This window comes from Arachis hypogaea, chromosome 20 (assembly GCF_003086295.3).
Source record: "Arachis hypogaea cultivar Tifrunner chromosome 20, arahy.Tifrunner.gnm2.J5K5, whole genome shotgun sequence".
Taxonomy (NCBI): domain Eukaryota; kingdom Viridiplantae; phylum Streptophyta; class Magnoliopsida; order Fabales; family Fabaceae; genus Arachis; species Arachis hypogaea.
The window spans coordinates 124,182,658-124,208,430 of NC_092055.1; the positions used below are offsets into that span (position 1 = coordinate 124,182,658).

The 25,773-nt window shown below is 33.5% G+C and overlaps 1 long non-coding RNA gene and 1 other non-coding gene across 3 annotated transcripts; one reads left to right on the forward strand and one right to left on the reverse strand.

Moving 5' to 3' along the window:
• Positions 1-226: 226 nt before the first annotated feature.
• Positions 227-334, forward strand: LOC112787187 (small nucleolar RNA R71). Its single transcript, XR_003194614.1, has one exon. It is a non-coding gene; the product is annotated as a small nucleolar RNA R71 (small nucleolar RNA).
• Positions 335-3,302: 2,968 nt separating this feature from the next.
• Positions 3,303-25,773, reverse strand: LOC140182627 (uncharacterized). Of its 2 annotated transcripts, none has more exons than XR_011878587.1 (3): positions 25,324-25,773; positions 24,315-24,426; positions 3,303-3,969 (listed from the first exon to the last, which is right to left on the reverse strand). It is a non-coding gene; the product is annotated as an uncharacterized lncRNA (long non-coding RNA). The 2 variants fall into 2 exon arrangements; XR_011878588.1 differs by lacking the exon at positions 3,303-3,969 and adding an exon at positions 10,875-11,154 and having other exon boundaries at positions 25,324-25,742.

Here is a 25,773-nt window from a genome sequence, read left to right on the forward strand (position 1 = left end):
TCAGAGTATCAATCTTAAGAACTCCTTTCTTCTGAGTTGTCCCATTATTCACAGGATTTCTTTCATAGGTGTACATGAATTGGTTATTTGCAACCATTTCAATGAGTTCCTGAGCTTCTGCAGGCGTCTTCTTCAGATGAAAAGATCCTCCAGCAGAGCTATCCAATGACATCTTGGATAGTTCAGACAGACCATCATAGAAAATTCCTATGATGCTCCATTCAGAAAGCATGTCAGAAGGACATCTTCTGATTAATTGCTTGTATCTTTCCCAAGCTTCATAGAGGGATTCACCTTCCTTCTGTCTGAAGGTTTGGACTTCCACTCTAAGCTTGCTCAATTTTTGAGGTGGAAAGAACTTTGCCAATAAGGTATTGACTAGCTTTTCCCAAGAGTTCAGGCTTTCTTTAGGTTGTGAATCCAACCATGTCCTAGCTCTGTCTCTTACAGCAAAAGGAAAGAGCATAAGTCTGTAGACTTCAAGGTCAACCCCATTGGTCTTGACAGTGTCACAGATTTGCAAGAATTCAGCTAAGAACTGATGAGGATCTTCCAATGGAAGTCCATGAAACTTGCAATTCTGTTGCATTAGAGAAACTAATTGAGGCTTAAGCTCAAAGTTGTTTGCTCCAATGGCAGGGATAGATATGCTTCTCCCATAGAAATCAGGAGTAGGTGTAGTAAAGTCACCAAGCACCTTCTTTGCATTGTTGGCATTGTTGTTGTTTTCGGCTGCCATGGTTTCTTCTTCTTTGAAGAGCTCTGTTAGGCCCTCTAGAGAGAGTTGTGTTTTGGTTTCTCTTAGCTTTTTCTTCAAGGTCCTTTCAGGTTCAGGATCAGCTTCAACAAGAATGCTTTTATCTTTGCTCCTGTTCATATGAAAGAGAAGAGAACAAGAAAGTATGGAATCCTCTATGTCACAGTATAGAGATTCCTTGAAGTGTTAGAAGAAAAGAAGAATAGAAGGAGGAGGTGGAGAAGAGGGAATTCGAACTTATCAAGAGGGACAGAATTCGAATTGCACCTTGATGAGGAGTCTTGGTCCCTTAAATAGAAGGATGTGAGAAGAGGGGAAGAATTTTTGAAAATAAATTAAAAGATTTTGAAATAGTTAAAAGAAATTTTTGAAAATTTGATTGATGATTTTCGAAAACTAAGATTGGGAAAGAAATAAAGTTATTTTTGAAAAAGATTTTGAAATCAGAAATTAAAAAGATATGATTGAAAATTAATTTTGAAAAGGGGTGTGATTGAAAGGATATGATTGAGAAGATATGATTGAAAATCAAATTAAAAGAGAAAGTTTTAAAACTAAAGTTGATTACTTGACTAACAAGAAATTAAAAGATATGATTCTAAAATTTAAAATTTGATCCTTTCTTAATAGGCAAGTAACAACTTGAAAATTTTTGAAGTAAATCTTGAATTGAAGCAATGATTTTTAAAAATAGTAAAAATAAATATAAAATGGAAAGAAATTGATTTTGAAAGAGATATGATTGAAAAGATATGATTTGAAAAAGATTTAATTTTGAAACATTATGAAAACTTGAAAAAAATGTGAATTAAAAACAAAATCTTCCCTCTAGTGTCATCCTGGCGTTAAACGCCTAGAATGGTGCCCATTCTGGCGTTTAACGCCCAAATCTCTACCTTTTTGGGCGTTAAACGCCCAGCCAGGTACCCTGGCTGGCGTTTAAATGCCAGTTTTCCTTCTTCACTGGGCATTTTGAACGCCCAGCTTTTTCTGTTTGATTCCTCTGCTGAATGTTCTGAATCTTCAATTCTCTGTATTATTGACTTGAAAAGACATAGTTTTAAAAATATTTTTGAATTTTTGATGATGGGAATCAATAAAAATGCAACTAAGATCAAATAAACAATGCATGTAAGACACCAAACTTAAAAGTTTGTATACTAAGGACTATAACAATGTAAAAATGCATGTAAGAAACAACAAAACATACAAAACAAGAGAATTTGAAGATCAGAGCAATGAAATCATCAAGAACAACTTGAAGATCAATGAAGAACATATTGCATGTTTTTAAAAAATGCAAGAAGAATGCAATTGACACCAAACTTAAAAATTGATACTAGACTCAAACAAGAAACATAAAATATTTTTTATTTTTATGATTTTATAAATTTTTTTGTGATTTTCGAAACTTATATGGAAAAGAAAATAAAGGGATTCAAAACTTTTAATAAGAATTCCAGGAATCATGCAATGTTAGTCTAAACCTTCAGTCTAAAAAGATTAGACATGTTTGGCCAAGCTTCAGCAGGACATTACATTCAATAGCTAAATTGATGAGAATCAATCAGCTTTTGTGATGGTGGGAACATCACCTTGAAACTCTAGAATTCATTCTTAAAAATTCTGAAGAAAAGATACCTAATCTAAGCAACAAGATGAACCGTCAGTTGTCCAAACTCGAACAATCCCCGGCAACGGCGCCAAAAACTTGGTGCACGAAATTGTGATCATCAAAAATGGCACCAAAGACTTGGAGCTCTCAAACGTGAATCACACTTTGTCACAATTCCGTACAACTAACCAGCAAGTGCACTGGGTCGTCCAAGTAATAAACCTTACGTGAGTAAGGATCGATTCCACGGAGATTGTCGGCTTGAAGCAAGCTATGGTCATCTTGTAAATCTCAGTCAGGCGGATTCAAATGGTTATGGAGTTTAAAGTGATGAAAATAAACATAAAATAAAGATAGAGGTACTTGTGTAATTCATTGGTGGATTTCAGATAAGCGTATGAAGATGCTTTGTTCCCCTTGAACTTCTGCTTTCCTATTGCCTTCTTCCAATCATTCATACTCCTTTCCATGGCAAGCTTTATGTTGGGCATCACTGTTGTCAATGGCTACATCCCGTCCTCTCAGTGAAAATGGTCCTGATGCTCTGTCACAACATCGGCTAATCAGCTGTCGGTTCTCGACATGTCGGAATAGGATCCATTGATCCTTTTGCGTCTGTCACACGCCCCACAATCGCGAGTTTGAAGCTCGTCATAGTCATCTCTTCCCAGATCCTACTCGGAATACCACAGACAAGGTTTAGACTTTTCGGATCTCAGGAATGGCCGCCAATAATTCTAGCCTATACCACGAAGGTTCCAATCTTAGATTAGAAACCCAAGAGATACACATTCAAGCTTGTTCATGTAGAACGGAAGTGGTTGTCAATCACACGTTCATAAGTGAGAATAGTGATGAGCGTCACATAATCATCACAATCATCATGTTCTTGGGTGCGAATGAATATCTTGGAGAAGAAATAGACTTGAGTTGAATAGAAAAACAGTAGTAATTACATTAATTCATGAAGAACAGCAGAGCTCCACACCTTAATCTATGGTGTGTAGAAACTCCACCGTTGAAAATACATAAGAACAAGGTCTAGGCATGGCCGTGAGGCCAGCCCCCAAACGTGAAAAGGTCTATGAAAGTATATCAAGTGTAAAAGTATGAGTAAAAGATCAAAATACAATAGCAAAGGGTCCTATTTATAGAAAACTAGTAGCCTAGGGTTACAGAAATAGGTAATTAATGCAGAAATCTTCTTCTGGGCCCACTTGGTGTGTGCTTGGACTGAGCATTGAAGCTTTCATGTGTAGAGACTTTTCTTGGAGTTAAACGCCAGCTTTTGTGCCAGTTTGGGCGTTTAACTCCAGCTTTTGTGCCAGTTTTGGAGTTAAACACCAGAATTCTTGAGCTGACTTAGAACGCCTGTTTGGGCCATCAAATATCGGGTAAAGTATGGACTATTATATATTGCTGGAAAGCCCAGGATGTCTACTTTCCAATGCAATTAAGAGCGTGCCAATTGGGCTTCTGTAGCTCCAGAAAATCCACTTTGAGTGCAGGGAGGTCAGAATCCAACAGCATCTGCAGTCCTTTTTCAGCCTCTGAATTAGATTTTTGCTCAGGTCCCTCAATTTCAGCCAAAAAATATCTGAAATCACAGAAAAATACACAAAATCATAGTAAAGTCTAGAAGAGTGATCTATTAATATATAATAAGAATGTAGTAAGTAGTTCATTGCTTGACAAGTGGTGATATATATGCTCGACAAGTGGATGTTCCTATTGATTGACATGTGGCTTTAATTTCACAATGCAGACATCCATTAATAAAGGGATTATCATGGTCAAGCGCGGCAAAATCTTTTACCGAGTTTCAAAATTTACGGAGCCCTATATAAGGTTGCCACAATCAGTTTATAAACTATTTCTTTCAAACACACATTTTAAAAGCTTATACATAACCTCATATGAGTTAGTTGTGTTAGAACATTTGGTTAATCCAAAGATGACAGAGGTGTTTGACAAGTTGATGGATGTCAATGCACGAAAACTTGATTGGAACTTTCAAGTTTATGCTTTCCACCTCTGGGAAGTTCCTAATAGATTTAATATAAATGATATCAATGGAATAGAGATGGTTCTCCAAGACATTCAGGTAAGTTTGTTGAACTTTATTTTTTATTTTAAAAGTTATTGGTTTTTTAGAAATTAAAGATTGATAATATGGTTGAATGATTTATAGGGTGGAAGGATCTAAGCCTCAATACCTAAATCTTTGGTCAAGAAATGGAGAGGCAAAATTCTGGAGTTTAAGATGTATATCATGACCCATTTTATTGTGGTAGACAAAAAGGAGAAAACCAAGACAACCAACAATAAATGATCCATAAATTTCTCACATAGGACAACGGTTCAGCCTGTTGCTAAACCAAGTTATCCTCTGAAAGCATTTTGCTTTAAACCCATTCCGGAGTTGCTGGCTGCCGAAAAGCTGGAAGATTCAGTGCTTATAGGTAAGACTATAACTTATGAGTTCTTTTCAGATAAGATGTGAAATGCCACCGAGTTTTTTTCATTTTGTTAGTTTTCATATTAACTTCAAATGCCGTGTAGATGTTATAGGGGAAGTGGTTGGTAAAGAGGATCCAAGACAACTGATAACTAGCAAAGGAAGAGAAACAAAAAGATTGGCTGTGATACTTGAGTAAGATAATAAATGACCAGTTTTGCTTTTATTGAATATTTATTTTTACACTACTAACGACCATTTGTCTATCTGAATGTTGTGCAGAAACAATAGTATTAGCTGTGTGTTGTTTGGACATATGGTCGACCAAATACTCCCATATCTAGAAGAAGGAAGGGTGGAGCCACTAATAGTTATAGCACAGTTTTTTAAACCCAGCAGGTGGAATGGTATGATTTAAATCCATTAGATGATTTATATAGGGTGGCTATTAGTTGCATAAACATAATGGTTTTTGATGACTCGCGACAAACTTTAATTTGTTTCAGAAAAAATATCAGTGCAAAGTCATTTTGATATATCCAAGTTACGTATTAACCCTGAACTTGATGAGGTCAAAGAGTTTCGTAACAGGTTAGTGTGACATGTAATTAGGTCGGCTATGCAATAAAGTGATTTCTAATCAGATTTATGCAATCAAACTTATAACTTTGTAGGAGGCTTTCTAGCAAACCATCTAATTCGGCAAGGATTAGTCAAGTTTCATCCCATGGTCCACGTTCCGGTGCAGACGAAATAAGAAATGGGGATGCCGTAGTCAAAACAATTGAAGAAGTTTTAAGCTCTACACAGGTAATGAATATAATATATACTAGAACCCTGGATGTATAAAATCAGCACTGAATATGAATTTTGTATTTCGTTTAATTTGTTTTCAGGAAGGACTTACATGGATTGCTGGTACTATTGTTTTGATCAATGCTGGAAAGGATGATTGGTTTTATAAATCCTGCCGAAAGTGTCCAAAGAAGGTAGACACCCCAATCGGCAACAGATATGAGTGTGAAAAATGTGGCCACACTCATGGTAGCGCATCACTTAGGTGTGTTATATAATCTAAATATAATAGGTGGATGTTATTCTGTTGAATCTGGTCTGGGTATAAGTGTTGAATATTGTATGAGTTTAAGTGTTGAATGAGTTTAAGTGTTGGATCTGGTATGAGATTAATTGGCATTTTCTTTTAGGTTCAAGCTCGAGGTAATGGTATATGATGGAACAGGAAGCTTGATGTTGCTGATGTGGGACAGGAAAACGGTACAGCTTTGTGGGAGGCAAGCTGAGCAAATCAAGAATGAAGAAGTAATTCAAAACATTCATTAGTTTTTGTTTCTCTTATATGTTTATCACAGTATTAGCTTATTTTGGAGTCTACTGGATATTAATAGGCCGTTGATGGAGAAGGTTATCCTCCAGCATTGGATAGCATGATGGATAGGAGGTTACTCTTCAAATTAAATGTCAAAGTGTCGAACATTAAGCAGTATGACCATGTTTATACAGTCATGAAAATATGTGATGATGAGGAAATTGTGGAGATTAACCACCCTAAAGCAGTTCCAAACATTGCTGCTGCTACTCTCACTGTATGATCTTTTATCTAATATTACTCCAGTGAATTATTTAGTATTCAGTTAGAAGCATGTCTTATAATTTATAAGTAGTCTTCCCGTGGTTCTCTTTGTAGGATACTGGATGCAGTGACTCACTTGATATATCGGCAGCGGTGGTTAATCTGCATAATGATACTGATTCTACACTTTCTGTGGTGACTAGTTATACTAACTTTTAATGAAGTTGGTTCCATTATTTTTAAAAATTTAACTATGTATGAACACTATGAGAGTTTTTGTCAACAGGATGGCTTAGAAGATAGTGTCACAAGCCTCAAGTCCAAAACCCCTGCTAAAAGAGCTTCCGTGGGGCTAAAGCAATCCGTGCATATCAATATTGACAATGAAGATGAGTTGGGGTTCTCTACCAACAAGTTTAGCCGAAAGGGTGGAAAGAGGCAGAAGATGCAAATTAATGACAGTGACAACTGAATATATCTATTTCACTTAGCAGTTTTTGTTGGGATATGGAGATGTATTTTATTTCTGCTATGAGTATCCATATTAGTATTGTTCGACTCGGTTTGATCAAGGATTTCAAAATTGTGTTCATTGTGTCTTTTTGAATTAAGATGAATGCGTCAGTGGGTAATTCATTTAAGTTACTACCAGTAAACGGCAATGTATGGTTAATTCCATGATACAAGTTGATCTTAATTAACTTTGGCAATGTATGGTGGCATTGAATTCAGTTTTATAAAGTGGGTAATTTATATTTCATAAGCATGGAAGAACAAGTTTTGAATCTACACATATTAATTAATCTGAGCGGGCAAAGAAATATAAGTTTGATTGACAAGTGGTGGTATAGGCAATACTTGGTAATTAGAATACGCATCCATACAAGTATTATAGTGTAGACAATACCTGGTGAAATATCAAAGACATCAGAAAATGGGTATATAATTATTTGGGATGAAAAAAAATTAGTAGATGAAGTATTAAGTTATAACTCATATACAAGTAACAAAATTGTACTAGGAAATTGATACCTGCTTCAGTAAAATTAGTGTAATAAGCATTTTGATTTATATGGTTTGTTCTTATTAACAAAATAATATATGGTGTGTTCTTATTAATAGCAGATGGATATATCAGAATATATAAATTTGATTAACTAGGTGGAGCAAAATATGATATGGTGGAGCAGATTTACATAAGATATAACAAAGTACAAATTTTCAACATATAGAAGAAATGATTCACGCTGAGATTTCACTTTAACGAGGCCTTAATTGGAATGAAGAATTGGTTTATATGTGCAGCTTAAATTGTAGCAGATTTTGTTTCAAATTATAGGAAACTAATACATCTTTATGACATATCACATGTTCTTTTGAAAACTAACTAATCCAAGCCTGTTGATGGATGAAGAGTTATATTAGCTAAAACACATACAAATAGAAATCACATGGCAAGAAGACAGGCAACCATAGGTGTAAGAGATCAAGTTCAATTGATAGATTGACTCATGACCATCAACGAGGTTTAAAGCATTTTTTGGATACACACTATATCAACCTTTGAACTTATAGCTATAGCCACTAATACGTTTAAGACAGATGATAGGTAGCAGTGTTCATTTTTCAACACGGTTAAAAAGCAAAATATATACTATATGTTGAAGCATAGTCCAAAATGCCTAAATTTCAAACATCAAATTGACAAATCAAAAGGTTCTACGACCAAAATGGTTAATTGTCATTTACTACAACCTTGATATCCGTGTAGCAAGTAAGGATGAGCATAAGAAAATTATACAGTTTGACCAATTGCAAATAGAATTGACTATAACTCAAAAGTTAAAGTAACCCTATAATTGATAAGTGGATAATTGAATTCAATTTTATAAAGTGGGTAATTTATATTTCATTAGCATGAAAGAACAAGTTTTGAATCTACACATTAATTAATTGGAGCGGACAAAGAAATATAATAAGAATGATATATTGTAGTATAGGCAATACATGATCATTACAATACGCATCTATACAAGTATTATGGTGTAGGCAATACCTGGTGAAATATTAAAGATATAAAAAATGGGTATATAATTACTTGAGATGAAAAAATAATTAGTAGATAAAGTATTAAGCCCAAATTTATATACAAGTAACAATATTGTACCAGAAAATTGATTCTTGCTTCAGTAAAATTAGTGTAATAAGCATTTTAATTTATATGGTTTGTTCTTATTAACAAAATAATACTTGGTATGTTCTTATTAATAAGTGATGGATATATCAGAATATATAAATTTGATTAATTAGGTGGAGCAAAATATGATATGGTGGAGCAGATTTACATAAGATATAACAAAGTACAAATTTTCAGCATATAGAAGAAAGGATTCAAACTGGGATTTCAGTTTAACGAGGCCTTAATTGGAATGAAGAATCGGTTTACATGTGCAGCTTAAATTGTAGTAGATTTTGCTTCAAATTATAGGAAACTAATATATCTTTGTGACATATCACATGTGCTTTTGAAAACTAACAAGTCCAATCCTGTTGATGCATGAAGAGTTATATCAGCTAAAACACATGCAGATAAACAGGCAGCCATAGGTGAAAGATATCAAATTCAATTGATAGATTGACTCATGGCCATCAACTAGGTTTTAAGCATTTTTGGATACACACTATATCAACTTTTGTACTTATAGCTATAGCCACTAATACGTTTAAGATAGATGACAGGTAGCAGTGTTCATTTTTCAACACAGTTAAAAAACAAAATATATACTATATGTTGAAGCATAGCCCAAAATGCTTAAATTTCAAACATCAAACTGACAAATCAAAAGGTACTACGGCCAAAATTGTTAATTGTCATTTACTATAAGCTTTATATTTGTGTAGCAAGTAAGGATGAGCAAAAGAAAATATGAGCAAAAACTGACAGGGAGCCATAGGTGTAAAAGATCAAGTTCAATTGACAGATTGACTCTAGGCCAAGAATGAGGTTATAAGAATTTTTTGGATACACAATATATCAACTTTTTTACTTATAGCTATAGCCACTACTACGTTTAAGACAGATGGCAGTTAATGGTGTTCAATTTTTAACACAGTCAAAAAGCAAAATATATAGTATATGTTGAATCATAGCTCGAAATGCTTAAATTTCATACATCAAAATGACAAATCAACAGGAACTATGACCAAAAATGGTTAATTGTCATTTACTAAAGCAACCTCTTCATTCTCTTTTACCAAAGTTTCCAGTTTCCTATTGATGTTTATAGATTCAACCTCATAACGTTCGACGGTGAATTTTAGCCTATTCCTCTTCTCATGCAAGGCTTTTAGTTGCACCTCAAATTCATTGATTTCTTTTGACATCTCACTGACCCTTTCTTTTCCTTTAGTAATTGAAGTAGAAAAGTGTCCTGTTTGGCCTTTGCTACTTTTAATTTCTCTTGAAGTCCATTCTTTGAGTCAATCAATCTTTGAGGATTGTCTAACACTTCTTGAACAGGTGGAAAATCATTGAGAAAATCTTCATAGAAGTGACTAATCTCAGTAACCAAAGAGTGAAGATCTTTAGGAACGTGTGATGGCTCTATTATTTGGCCTAATTGAGCCACATAGCCAAGAAATTGATTCTTCATGTTAACATCTCTCTCTCTCCCTCTCTCTCTCTCTCTCTATATATATATATATATATATATATATCCTACTAAAGTGATGATAAGATTGATAGATGTAGCCACAAATAGGTCTATTCTAAGTGACAGGTATTATCAATAGATTTTTGAAATAATCAGCAAGAATAATATACGGTCTTAGCTGAATAATCACAAAAAAGGTTAACTGCTATACATGCCAAGGATCTCTCAAAAGAAAGTATGAATGAATTGATTAATTTTCATTGTGGAGCAGGTTGATATTTGTGTAAATATATATAAAAAAAGGGATACAAAAGGCCATGGTTCACAAAGAGTATATAAAAGTGACACTTTCTCGGTCTATTATAGAATCTTATCATATAAGTTTAATGTTTTAATAGTTGGTTGAAATAAAGTGATTTGACGAATTTCTTTATGTTCAAAGCCCCAACTAAGATGGGTAAATAAATTAGGAGATTGTATTAGGTTTAAAAAAGTTCAAACAATGTGTACTATAACATCTAATGGTCAATAATGTATATCAAGTAGAGATTGCTTTGGGGCAAATATGATAAAGATTATTTCCTAATGGAGTAAGACTTGATGGTTTTAGCAAATAGTGGTTGATCAAAGTGTATTCTTTAAAGTGACATAGGTTAATGTCCCTTAGATAAAGACTACATACATCATTATCATCAAAGGATTATTTAATGGTATTTTAAAAATATGATTTAAGGTTGCTTTGTCAGCACTTATACACTATTACGTGTAAACACAAATTTTTAAGTAGCATAGCCTGTCTGTTAAAGAGCAACAGGTGTCCAGCGTAACATATATCAATAATAGTCCATAAATGGTACTTGAAATTACATTTGACTTTGAGTGGGCTAGAGGTTAAAATATACATATACATGTTTACTTAACTTATTAAGGTTATTACCCAACAGATCACACTTTTTGGCGGTGAGGTTTAACTTTATCATCTAGGTAATGAGTGCTAACATAATATAGTAGGTCAATTTGCTTACCAATCTTATCAATATTATGTGAGCAATCAGAGATTAAGCATTTTTTTAGGTAATCCTGCAAACAAAATGACAAAAGTGTAAGTGTGTAACCTATTAGCAGTATGAGCTAAAAGGAACCATTGGAAAAATCCAATACAATGTGACCCACACAACGGTGGAGGAACTAGATTATAATTATACTTCATAAATACAATCTCAAAAAAGGATGGTCCAAACAAAACTATCTTAATAATGTCGTATATAAACAATATTAAAGACAGAGCGGTGGGTGCAAAACAGAAGCTACATTCTATCTTCCTAAAGACTATTAGTCAAAATTTCAGCTCTTGCATACTAATAATGAGTGATTTTCTACCCACGAGGACTCCTCTTCCTCATCTTGGTGAGGACCTGATATGGAGAATACTTGTGAAGGCTGACCCGAAGACGGTCGGCAGGTGCAGGACCGTAAGTAGAGCTTGGAACTTCAAGCTCTGCACACCAACGTTTGTGAAAGAAAACTACAAAGAAAATAAGGAACGGAACAAGAGTGTTATCATTGGGATAGGCTATCCTCCGAGCGATCAAAACTCTCTATGGTTTATTAGAGCCTTTGTGGATGACGGCCGTCAGGTGCAATTCAACGTCCCGATGGATATAAACCAATTCGGTTTTTATGCCGTTATCGGCTCTGATCACGGAAATATATGCTTGAGGATCTTAATGGGTGGCCTTAATTCAAGGTTACTAATTTGGAATCCTCTTACGAGCAAGAGGCAATATGCAACAGATGAATCCATTAAGCACCTCACGCACGCTGTTTTCTAGCTATGCATTTGGCTTTCTTCAAGACACGGTTGAGTATAGGATTCTCCACATATGGAAGAAGAGTTTCTCACAGAAAACACTTTCATGGTCTCTGTACACATCCTTTGAAAGATGCTGGACTCAATCTGGGACATTTGACACAAATGCGCAGAAAATTGGGCCCAAGTATGTTGTCAATGATGGCATCTTCTATTGGATAGGGTGGCAACGTCCTAACTTCACCCAACCAGAATCAATAATTATGTTCAATCTCCTACAAAAGATGTTTCATGAGGCCACGATACCATCGCAAGTCCCATCTGATTACAATGGTCTAACTCACTTCAATGATGGAGTAGGTTTTGTTTCATATCACAATGTTGGGTTTACAAGGCAGGTCCTGATTTGGCAGTTGAAAAGCGACTGGGACCATAATCTTCAGTGGGATAAGATGGTAAGGGTCTCCGGATTTGGCATTCCGTACACTCCAACTTTGTTCGTTGGGAAGGATATCTTATCAGTCATGGAAGCTCGAAGTGGTCATAGGGGGTCAAATGATGACACAGAAGGTACTGATGTTATAATTTCAAGACTCAAGTACATGGAAGAAAAAAGGGAGAATATGGTACACCGCACTTGGCAGGAGCATGTGAACGTGAAAACAATCACATTGCACCATGAAGGACTCTTTATGGTGTAGTTTATAACTAAAAAGTTTGATTAATCACCAAGATATATCTGTTTGTTGTAATGTTTCTGCTGTAGTTAATGGTCAGCAAGATTTGTTTATGTAGTTTCTACCTAAGTATGCCATGGTTTATGTCTCTTGATATCATAGAACAATGTTAGGTCAATACCATCCCCCTCAAAGTGGAGCTATTAGGTTACTTCTTTTTAGGAGTTGGGTAAATTATGAATATCATGTATCTGGAATGCAAAAGTGTTTGTTGTCACTTAACTTTTTAAGTTATAATCCACAACAGTTTATGAAATTTTTAGATGATTTTTAATAGCGACAATGCCTTTAGCATTTTGATGTTAATTTTCAAATGCAAGAAAGGTAAACCTCCATCATAGGATTTTCATACAGTTGACTAACTTGAAGTTGAGAGTTATTTATATGATCATGATTGAGTTTGACAAAAAAGATGTTAAGATTTAAAATGGTATAGATTTTGTAGTGCAGCAAATTTTTTCACATATTTCTATTTTTTATAATTCTTCATGGATGAATATAAGCCTCTAAAAAATATGTTCCCAATTAGAGTTACAAATGAACACTGAAAAAAGAAGTTGACAAATAGTTATAACTAGCATGCAAACAAGTCACACTCATATCCAATAAACACAATTATACCAAAAAATGGAACAGGATTCCATTACTACTCCTAAAAATTATGTACTCGGTGGTATAAATTAGTAAATGCCATTTGTAAGTGGATCACATATTGACATACAAATTAGACCCAAAAAATGTTAAGAATAAAGATGCTGAAAATTTTATATTGCATCAAATTTGTCCACACAATTCAGTTTTTTACACTTATTGATGGATTGATATAAGGTCTTAAAGAATATGTTCCCAGTTTGAATTACAAAGGATTCAAGAGAAAGAAAAATGACAAATAGACTGATATAATTACTTAAATTTATTAGGCATTAACTTGCAATAATGAAAAATATAGGTACTAGATAACATAACCCAATTAAAAATAGTTATAACTAGCATGTAAACAAATTGCATTCATATCCAATGAACACAATTATATCAGAAATGGACTAGGACTCCATAGTTACTCTTATAACATATTTACTTAGTGTTATTAATTGCTAGATGCCAATTGAAAGTGGATCACATATTGATTTGAAGATAGATGGTAGCAACTTGATTTCCTAATTTCTTTTGAGACATAGAATGCTAGCAAAGTATTCCATGTTTCAAAGTTATTTTAAAGTTATTTTATGCTCTTATTGATAAAATATAGTATGTTTTATCAACCAAACTTTCGAAAAGGAGAAAAAATTAAATAAAACAGTCTACATGGACGAGTTAATGTACGATTAACTAAATGTAAAAAATAAGAAATGTTAGTTGCTCTGAGACTTTGGTAGAATAAATGTGTTTGAATATGCATCAAATATATGAGTCACATTGCAATAGGCCTTAGGCAAAACACATAATGAGAATTCCGAGTTGACTAATCTAAGGTTGAACACGGAACCCGCAGGACAATTATATGAAAGCCACCACATGAATGGTTAGCCATCAAAACTCCTATTCAAGTAAGGAAATGGATCTCTATGGTATGGATGAATATTAACTACGACAGAAGACATTTTATAACTATCTATTCAGCATTGATAGGGTGGAGAGACCACCAAAGATGGACGAGAATGAGAACTGTGTCCAGTCTTCAAGTGAACAATGTGCAGTTACTTTCAATGGAAGGACCCCACTTGCAGATATCCAGTTCAATACAAGAAACTATATTCAAGGTAAATTCACATGCCAACCTTTAAATCTAGACAGATAAGTATTTTGCTATTTTTTTAAAGGTAGATTATAGGTCATGGACAGATTTATGTGTATTACAATAACCGGGTCTGGAGGTTTGTTTCCAGTTTAACCATGAAGGGAACATAGATCTTTTCAGAAGAATAATGGTATTAGTATATAATGATAAATTCAACCTATTAACTTTGCAGTGGATGAAAGGTGCAGTGGTTTCAGGAATAAGAGGAAGGTCGATGAGTACTGCAACAACAAGTGGTTAAGGCTCAGAAACAGGGAAGGTAGTAGCTCTTTAGCTTACGAAAAAGCTCAACAGAAAGAAACCAAGGGCATCCCACCTCCAGGTTAGAAATGTTTAAATTCATACAAGTGCAGAACGAATTTTATTGTAAAAAATAGATACCGTTTTTTGGATAATATAGGTAAAATTCTAACTATTTAATCAATAAATGCAGGATTGGTTTCCCCCGGTCTTACAAGTTTAGAGGAACAACCACATATAATTTTCGATACCAGCAAAACCAGAAGTTTTAGAACAACAGGTGATGTTGCACAGCCCACAGACATTAACGGTTGTCAAGAAATTCTTATAACAGAGAATTCAACATTGTTGGGATACAATACGGTATCTCAGGTTACTTCATCAAAAGGTAATGAGCATAAACCAAGGTTTTGCAGTAGATGAGCCCCATGATTATACATGTAACAATAGAGATGAATTTTATTACTAGATGATGCAAGGCTTGCTAGGATGGAAAGAGCATTCAAAATAGCTAAGAAGAGGAAACGTATGGAATTTGCTTTGCCTCAAGGTAATCTGACCAAAATCTGAAGTTATATTATCTGAAGCAATATCATTCTTTAAAATTAGGGGCAACATAATACATTACATGAGAATCATAGCAAAGATTTTAAAATTTTAAGAATAATAGAAAAATACTCTATATCATATGTTATAAGTTTGGTGGTAACAAAAAAATCATTTGATTTAAGAATATTGAATTAATTGACTTATATGGTTAAAAATTATATTGTATAGGTTGTAGTAAAGACAATACAAGCACTGTCACCGATGGATTGAGTCAAGTGTTGGCATCCAGGGCATTAGGTATTCAATTTTTATATCTTATTGTCACTATTAGTTGCCACCATATGTATAACTCATTGGAATACTTTGTGGTTGTTAAAGGTATTGTAAATGCTTGGGAAGTTAAAAAATTAACTTCCTATTCAGAGGACAAGGAAAATCATAATAACAATGTGGTTGACCAGATATATATAGATCAAGAAAAAGGTACTCATTGCCATCAAAACCAAGTTAAGAGCAATGTTTCTGGAACAATTTTGGCAGTAAGCCAATCGACACTAAGCCCACTATCAAAAGGTAACGCTACAGTAATAAAACACATATTTAATAGATAGCTATCTCTATAAACTGATATCAAAATTAAAGAGATTTATACAGAGTCAGCAAGACACGCGAGACTTGAAAGAGCACTCAAGTTACCTAAGAAGAAAAAGGAAACTATAGTGTCCCAGAACCAAAAAGGTATAGCTTAACTATGTATTTAAATAAAAGCACCACACTAATCATGTTGATGATAGAGCTTGGAGAATGCTGATTACTATAACTATGCAGTGAAAGGATCCATATATTTACAAGGGTTACTAATTTGTATACAGGAACCATTTCTGCGATCACATTCACCCCACAAACCACCAATATAACATCAATGGAAGGTATCAAAAGATTTTGGATTAATTACACAGTTAACTCGAATAAAAGTTGTTACATGTTAAATGGATAAATAAGACAGCATTTCGTGCTTTGTAATGCCTCCACACAGGGATATCAATGAGACATATTCACATCACTATTCTATTTACAGGTTACACGAATAATGGAGTTGCTAATAATCTGGATATTATTAAGCATATTCAAGTTGATAAAGGTACTATGTTACAAATCATTATGCTTCTTAATATAAGTAAAGAAAAATGATATCCTAAAATGAACTTTTGTTTGTGTACTTATCGTTAATCCTCCAAATAGATTTAACTAGATTGGCTAGAAGGTATCGAAGGCAAATAATGGAAACAACAAAGACCCCTGAAAGCTCAAACCATGGCCAAGGTGCGGTGTATTTTGTGTATGTAGTTTGTTTTTTTAGTTTAGAGGATTAATAAGAATTTATATCCACAGTCATTTCTAATTAATTAACTAATATTATTTATCTCAGATATTTGTAATACGAGGTAGTATTAACAAAGATAAGTGGATCGTTGCCTATCTAATTGTATCTTAATAATTATATAGGTGGAGGAAAACACAAATCGGCCAACAAAGGTGGAGCAATACGAAATACAATAGACAAACGAGGTACAGTGTTTAAACTAGAGTTAGATCAGTGCGTTGCGCAAAGTAAATTGAATATGATATCTATGAAAGGAATGAACTAAAAAAGACTTTAAAAATAATATAAAATCTGTTTATATTAAGTTAATTTAAAAATTGTTTTTACTTATAATTACTTAGGTAAAGTAACTAATTGGTTACATTTATAAGTTAAAACGTAAAAGTAACTATTCATTCAACTTATAAGAATAAAATAAAGTGAGAATGATTTATATTTGATTAACCAATTTATATGTATTAAAGAGAAATAATATTAATTACTATTAAATATATGAAGTAACTTTTACTATAAAAGAAAGAGACTAAAACAAGATTAAAAAAATAAGGTTAAACACACACAAAAAGAATAAAACGCAATGTGAGAATAGAAAAAATAAAATGACAATTTCACCAAATTAAACATCAATATTATAAAAATATATAATATATCAAGAATTAATTGTACCGTTACTTGAAATAAAAAAGAGAGAATGATTTATATTTGATTGACCAATTTATATGTATTGATCTTAAAATATTATTAATTACTATTAAAGATACAAAGTTACTTTTATAAAAAAAAAAACACTAAAAAAAGGTTAAAAAAGTAAGGTTAAACACTACACGGAAAGAATAAAAAGGGATGTGAGTAAAGAAAAACTAAAATGACAATTTAACTAAATTTTTTATATAGCAGTTTAAAAACTATATAATATATCAAGAGTAAATTGTTGCATTTCTTGAAATAAAAAAGAGAGGATGATTTATGTTTGAGTAACCAATTTATTGTATTCAAGACAAATAATATTAATTACTATTGAAGATATAAAGTAACTTTAATAAAAAAAAGGACTAAAAAGAGGTAAAAAAAAGTTGGAGACTAAAAAGCGTTTCGAGAATATATAGAATAACTAAAATGTCAATTTAATTAAAATATTTATATGGTAGTATTAAGAACTATATAATATATCAAGAATTAATTGTACCATCTCTTGAACTAGAAAAGAGAGAATGATCTATAATTAACTAATTTATATATCTTACAGAGAAATAATATTAATTACTAATAACATATAAAGTTACTTTTATAAGAAAAAAAAAAGACTAAAAAGAGGTTTAAAAAAAAGTCAAGTTAAACACTACAAAAAGAGAATAAAAAGCGATGTGAGAATAGAAAAACTAATTTGACAATTTAAGTTAAATGTGTATATAGCAGTATTAAAAGCTATATAATAATATATCAAGAGTGAATTATACCATTTTTTTAATAAAAAAGAGTGGATGATTTATATTTGATTAACCAATTTATATGTATGAAAGACAAATAATATTAATTATTATTAAAGGTACAAAGTAACTTGAATAAAATAAAAAGAGTAAAAAGAGGTTAAAAAAAAGGTTAAACACAACACAGAAAGAATAAAAAGCGTTGTGAGAATAGAATAACTAAAATGACAATTTAACTAAAATGTTTATATAACAATGTTAAAAAATATATAATATATCAAGAAATCATGGTTACTTTAGAATTTTTTATTGTAAATAAATTAATTGATAATTAAAAAAATAATTTTTTTATAAAAAGAAAACTTCAGCTAATTTAGACTCTTCCTTTATATATTACAATAGATATTTTTATTTTGTTACACAATAATGCCTAAAGTAGACAATTAAGTACATAATATGATCAAAATGTATGAAGTTATTATAAAGCTAAAATTGGTACTTTGTATATCAGGTTCGGGAAGGACACAAAGAAAAAGATCTATTGAAGTGGACAAAGATTCTTGCAAGCAAAACAATGGTACGGGGCACATATATTATAACATAATCTTTGGTACAATCTCAACTTTATCACACTATTGATTCATCAAATCGAGATAGATATATTTGTAAGACCCATAATTGGTTATTCATATTGAAACAGGACAACTTATTAGTCATTGAATCATTTAATTTATGACTAAATTATATTTGCCCAACAGATTATAAAGTAGCGTCATATTAATGCAAGCAACAATGACTAACACAGATAGTTATTTTATTGAATGGTTAACCGAATATATGAATAAATAGGTGTCTTTAAAATAGAATAATGTTTAATGTCAGTTGTATCCAAAAGCTGACAATATGATTAACATTTGTTGAAATCTTCAATATGCAGATTATGTGCACATTGGATCTGCTATGTACGAATGTGAGCATTGTAATGCTCTATATTGGTATGATGAAAGGTCAAATAAAAGTTATAATACATCTGAACCAAAATTCACATTATGTTGTAAAGGAGGACAGGTTCAACTTCCCCAATTACAAGAGCCCCCTACAGTATTGTATAATTTATTGTACAATAATAGCACTAAGAGCAAACATTTCAAGGAGAACATCAGAGCTTATAATAGCATGTTCCAGTTCACTTCAATGGGTGCGAAGATAGACCGAGGAATAAGTAAAACAAGAGGTCCACCAACATTTATCTTATGTGGAGAGAATTATCATCTAATGGGTAGTCTCATTCCACCAGAGGAAACTGTTGCTAAATTTGCCCAATTGTATGTATTTGATACCTAGAATGAAATTCAAAACCGCATGGCTGCTATTCGGTAAGCTTTTAGATGTATGGATGTTTAGTGTACATGCTGGTTGTTATCTACTAGAATGATCCTAATATTATTAAAGTACAAATTTTTGTTGTGGTACATAGGGGTGAAGATCACAAAGAGATACATGAGGACATTGTCAGAGAATTAAAGCAGATGCTTGATGAGAACAATGTCCTGGTCAAGGCATTTCGCATGGTCAGAGAGTCTGTCGCAAAAGAATCTAATACTACAGTAAAGCTCAGGCTTATGGGTAAAAGGGGTAAGGATGGTAGGAGATACAATTTGCCCACAACAGATGAGGTTGCTGCATTAATAGTGGGAGACTTTGACATAAACAAAACTGATAGGGACATCGTGGTCGAGACACAAAGCGGAATGTTACAAAGGATTAATCAACTCAATCCAGCCTATTTGGGTTTACAATACCCATTGTTATTTCCGTTTGGAGAGGATGGTTACAAGGAAAACATAGCTCTCAACAAGTGTAAGCAAAGTGGTAGTAAAGGACGTCAAGAGGTTTCGATGAGAGAATTTTTTGCATTCAGGATACAAGAAAGGTTAGTCGATGGCTCTCCTTTGTTATATTCTAGGCGATTATTCCAACAATTTCTGGTTGACGGGTTCTCGATGATTGAATCGTCCAGATTAAACTATATACGACTTGATCAGGAGAAACACAGATGTGAAATGTACAAGGGTATAAAAGAAGCAGTTTTGTGTGGGGAAACAACACCATCGTCGCGTGGCAAACGTATTATATTGCCATCTTCATTTACGGGTGGTCCAAGATATATGATTAAGAACTACCAGGATGCAATGGCAATATGTAAGGTTGTGGGATATCCAGACCTCTTTATTACATTCACCTGCAATCCTAAGTGGCCTGAGGTTGAAGACTTCCTTAAGAACAGGGAACTAAATGCAGAAGATAGACCCGACATAGTATGCAGGACATTCAAGGCCAAGCTAGATTTGTTGATTAAAGATATCAGAGCGAACAAAATTTTTGGCAGGGTTTGTGCAGGTAATTTCATATTCAAAAATCAAAAGCATTCCATTAAATATTTATTCAATCAATAGGTATTAACATTCAGTACCCATGCCATGAGTTTTATATGAGTTTGCTGATATATATACTATTGTTGGCACAGTTGTATATACAATCGAGTTTCAAAAGCGTGGATTACCACATGTACATATACTATTGTTCTTACACAAGGATGACAAGTTTCCGTTAGCTGAAGATATTGATAAGATAATATCTGCCGAAATTCCAGATAAGGAGTTAGACCCTGAATACTTTGAAGCTATGGAGAAGCACATGATGCATGGTCCATGTGGGTTAGTGAGGAAAGATTCACCATGTATGGAAAATGGCAAATGTATCCGTCACTTTCCTAAGCGATTTGTGGATTGCACAACTATTGATGATGATGGGTATCCAGTATATAGGCGCAGGGAAGATGGAAGAAGTATCAACAAGTCTGGGGTTTACCTAGATAATCGTTATGTGGTTCCATATAATAGAGTTCTCCTAATGAGATACGGAGCCCATATAAATGTGGAGTGGTGCAATCAATCAAGATCAATAAAATATTTATTCAAATACGTGAACAAAGGCCATGATCGCGTAACTGCTTCTTTCTATAAAAGTGCAACAGAGGTTGCTGAGTTAGATGAACATGATGAGGTGAGTATGTATTATGATTGTAGATACATATCACCATGTGAAGCAGCCTGGAGGATTTTTGGTTTCAATATCCATTATAGAGATCCATCGATTGTGCGATTAGGTTTCCACTTACCCAACGAACAGAATGTCATCTTCAAAGACCACGAAAATCTTGATGATGTTGTTAGAAAAGCATCGGTGAAGGAGTCTATGTTCCTTGGATAGTTTCAAGCTAATAAGCACTATGCAGAAGCAAGGGCACTGACATATGCAGAGCTTCCAACTAAATTTATATGGAAGCCAAATGAGAGGGTGTGGTTGCCTCGGAAATCACATTCCGTTATCGGAAGGATTTTTTATGTACCTCCAGGATCCGGTGACAGTTATTACCTGCGACTTTTACTTAATTTTGTTAGGGGACCAACTTCTTATGAGGAGATACGCACTATAGATGGTATTTTGTATGATACATTCAAGGATGCCTGTTATGCACGTGGCCTTCTGGATGATGACAAGGAATATATCGAGGCAATAGAAGAAGCAAGCCACTGGGGATCGGGCACATACTTGAGGAAGTTGTTTGCAACGCTTTTGTTTTCAAATTCAATGGATTCACCGGAACATGTTTGGCAGAAGACATGGACTCTATTATCCGATGACATACTCCATAGACAAAGGAGACTTCTTGATAATCCAGGTAAGTTATAACTCAATATAACTTCTTTTGTATCTTTTCGAAGGCTTGACATGTCTATATTGCTAACATATTAATTACTTTGTCAAACGAAAATGCTATATTGATAATGTCATATTAGACTAATAGATTTATAGGCACATATTGGTAGGTTATAGACAATTAGTGTTTACAATAAGAATAATACAAAGAATGAGAAGTTTTTTAGTATCCAGGTTAATTGTAAGTGAACTTACCTATGTTATAAGATATAATTAAAAGTTAAATGATTAGAACTAACATTTTGTGTAGGGGCAAGCAATATAATCTTTTATATTGCTATTTGATATTAATGTATTTTTCAAGTTGTAATCATGGAAGAATGAACAATAAAATATACTATTAATTGTTTCTATTTGTAATGTGGTTACATAATTGATATCATTGACCAAGATTAATTAACCTGAATTTTTGCTACATATCAACAGAGTTGTTCCTTACCAATGATGAACTGAAGGACTTGACACTTATAGAAATTGAGAGAATCCTCAACTCATACAATAAGAGCCTTAGAGACTTCCCTCCAATGCCAATTCCAGATACAAGTCAATCAAATAGTCAATTGTATGCTGATAGAATGAACATGTTAATCTGCGATGAGCTCCGTTATGATAGAAGACAACTAGCTCTAGACCATACCACGTATTTGCAACAACTAACCGATGAACAAATTGTCGTGTACAACGCAATAATGGATGCCGTTGAAAGTGGGAGGGGTGGAGTCTTTTTTTTGTATGGTTATGGTGGGACTGGCAAAACATTTGTTTGGAAGGCTCTAGCAGCTGCACTAAGATCTAGATCACAAATTGTACTTACCGTTGCGTCAAGTGGGATTGCATCTCTTTTATTACCTGGTGGTAGGACAGCACACTCACGTTTTGCAATACCATTGAATGTAGATGAATTCTCAACATGCAACATAAGACAAGGAAGTGCATTGGCTAAGCTGTTAATAAAGACAAGGCTTATCATCTAGGATGAGGCTCCTATGGTAAATAGATTTTGTATTGAAGCCCTTGATAGGAAAATGCGCGATATTTTAAGGTTCAAGAATCCAAACAGCCTTGATCAGCCATTCGGTGGGAAGACAGTTGTTTTTGGGGGTGATTTTTGACAAATTCTGCCGGTGATCCCTAAAGGAACACGTCAAGAGATTGTTAATGCCACGATAAACTCATCGTACATATGGAATAGTTGCAAGCTATTGACGTTAACAAAAAATATGAGATTGAAAGTAGGTGATAGCAACCCAGGGTCGTTTGAGTTAAAAGAGTTTGCTGATTGGATACTTGGTATTAGTGATGGGAGTCACGGAACTGCAACAGATATGTGCCAAAAGATTGTTATACCAGACGACATCTTGGTTAAAGATTGGGATGACCCTATTGAGGCTATTTGTAAAGTAACTTATCCTGAACTTTTTGATGGCACGACTATTGATGAAGAACTTGAAGACCGAGCAATACTTGCACCAACATTGCAATTAGTAGATGAAATAAACCAATTCATGATGAGTTTAAATCCGGCTGAAGCACAGACATACTACAGCTCAAACAAGGCATGCCCAACCGAGTCTTATAATGACCTATTGGCATCCATTCACACTCCTGAATTTTTTAGTACAATTAGATGTTCAGGAGTGCCTAATCATGAGTTGACATTAAAGGTCGGAACTCCTATCATGCTTTTAAGAAACATTGACCACGCGACAGGATTGTGCAATGGTACACGCTTGGTTGTGACTAAGTTTGGGAAACACATAATAGAAGCACATAGCAGTGTTGGAAGGAATAAAGGTCAGAAGGTTTTTATTCCCAGGATGACTCTAAGCCCATCCGATCATCAAATACCATTCAAGTTCCAACGAAGACAGTTTCCTATAATGGTATCATATGCGATGACTATCAACAAAAGTCAAGGTCAATCACTATCAAAGGTTGGTTTAATACTTAAAAAACCTGTATTCACACATGGTCAACTATATGTTGCAGCATCTAGGGTGACACAGAGGGCAGGGCTTAAGATACTTTTATGTCATGATGAGGAAATTCGTACAGAGACAGATAACGTTGTTTTTAAGGAAGTGTTTAGGAATGTTATATGAACAAGTATACTCAAGCAGCAGTATCAACTACATTCTCATATTCTGCATAGTTTTTGCAACAGAGCCGGTTTGACCCAGGTAATACCTTTTTTGCTAGCTCTGTTTTTTCTTTTTCTTTGTTTCTTTATTTTATGACATCAACACATACTAATTGGAAGTAATAGATAATTTATTTAATATAGAAAGGTATTACTAAATCAGTTGCCAATAAGCACACTTCTAAAAAAAACTATGATATATGAAGATTATGAATTAAAGATAATAAACACCCTAGCCAATTAGTCTTTCACAAAACTAACACAGCAGATAAGCAAAAAATAACATTGTTCTCCTGAATAGATGAGTGTCAAATGAGCCAGGAGAATTAATTGCAAACATAAGAGTGTTTGCTCATAACTAAAAAAACTCACCTGGGTATGTGACGACAAGTTCTCCTGAATAGGAGCTAATATGAATCTTCACCAAAACCTTTAAGTCCTTTTAGATACTAATACCTTTGAAGGTCCGTAAAAATCACTGAACCTGAAATTTATAAATGAGGTAACTACAAAGCAAACAAAAAAATGCCAAGCAGGGACAGTAAGTATATTTTTAACACCTATATCTACAATAAAGTTCAAAATTAGTTTTACCTGTTAAAAAATACTAAAAACTAAAGAATCTCAATATATTCCAAGATTGTATATGCGTAAGATGCTACCATACAGCCACAAACAACACATATATACATAATTTATCATGTGAAGAGGTCAGCAATGTTTAAGTTTAAACAAGAAAATCACAACAGGTTTAATCTGATCAAATTGTATTGATAATTAAAGCGTAATCAATTGAAAAAACAAAAAACATAGCTTCTTCATTTGTCTCTATCTACATCTGAGATATCTATCAATTTATTACTGTTAACTTATGACAGGTAAAACCAAGTTCAAGTTCCATAAGAAAAATCATTCAGGAGTCTAACCCTACATAAAGCCAGTTTATGCTCCCTATTGATTGCCGATTAAACCAATGCTTAACATACTAAACGGGACTGTTCTCATTACACTGAAGGTTATGGTTGTTATTTGTGATATTCACTTCAACTTAGTCTACTTGTGATAATAGATTCCATATTCTATAAAATCTTTTTTTCCCTTTTATTACCCATAAATAGATGTATCTCAAAACATGGCATATGGTTATTTCAATTAATTTAATAGAATGGTACACAAAGACAAATTTACTTACTCAATCAATTTTGATGCCAGATCTCTAAAGAGGTAAAATCAGAGATTCAGAGAAGGAAAAGTTAACACCTTTTGATATAGAAATTCCTAAAATCAGATTAAAATGGATTCATGTTTCAGTGAAAAATAAAGCAATAACATTTAACAAACACTTTTAGATTAATCAAACATGTTTATTGTTTTTATTTACCTTTTTATTCACAGATCTGCATTCTTTTGAGTTGGAACAGCTTCGGTTGAGATGAATTTGGGGCTACCCATAGAGGAATCTAATCAAAGATTCCAAGGTGTGCAGAATCAGAGGACCTCACCATCAATCAGCTGTCAATCTTTGGAACAATGCTTTCTTGCCACGGTGAATCACCTCCCTTTAAAGAGCTACTGCTTAATGGAATACTTTGTATAACTTAAGGCCATCAGTAGAAGTAGTTTTTTTTGTTCATTGTAATTTTGAATTATATACTTGAGTCGCTTTTTTCTTCACCTTATACAGTTGGTGAACCTGCTAAGTGCCAGTTGAATGATGTTGCTACATAGTAAAAGTGTGGGTGAAGCTTTATTTGCATATGAACTTAATCTTATTCAATGCACAAAATGGTGGTTGGTATTATTTGCTAGAATTAGAAGAGTCAGTTTTGTT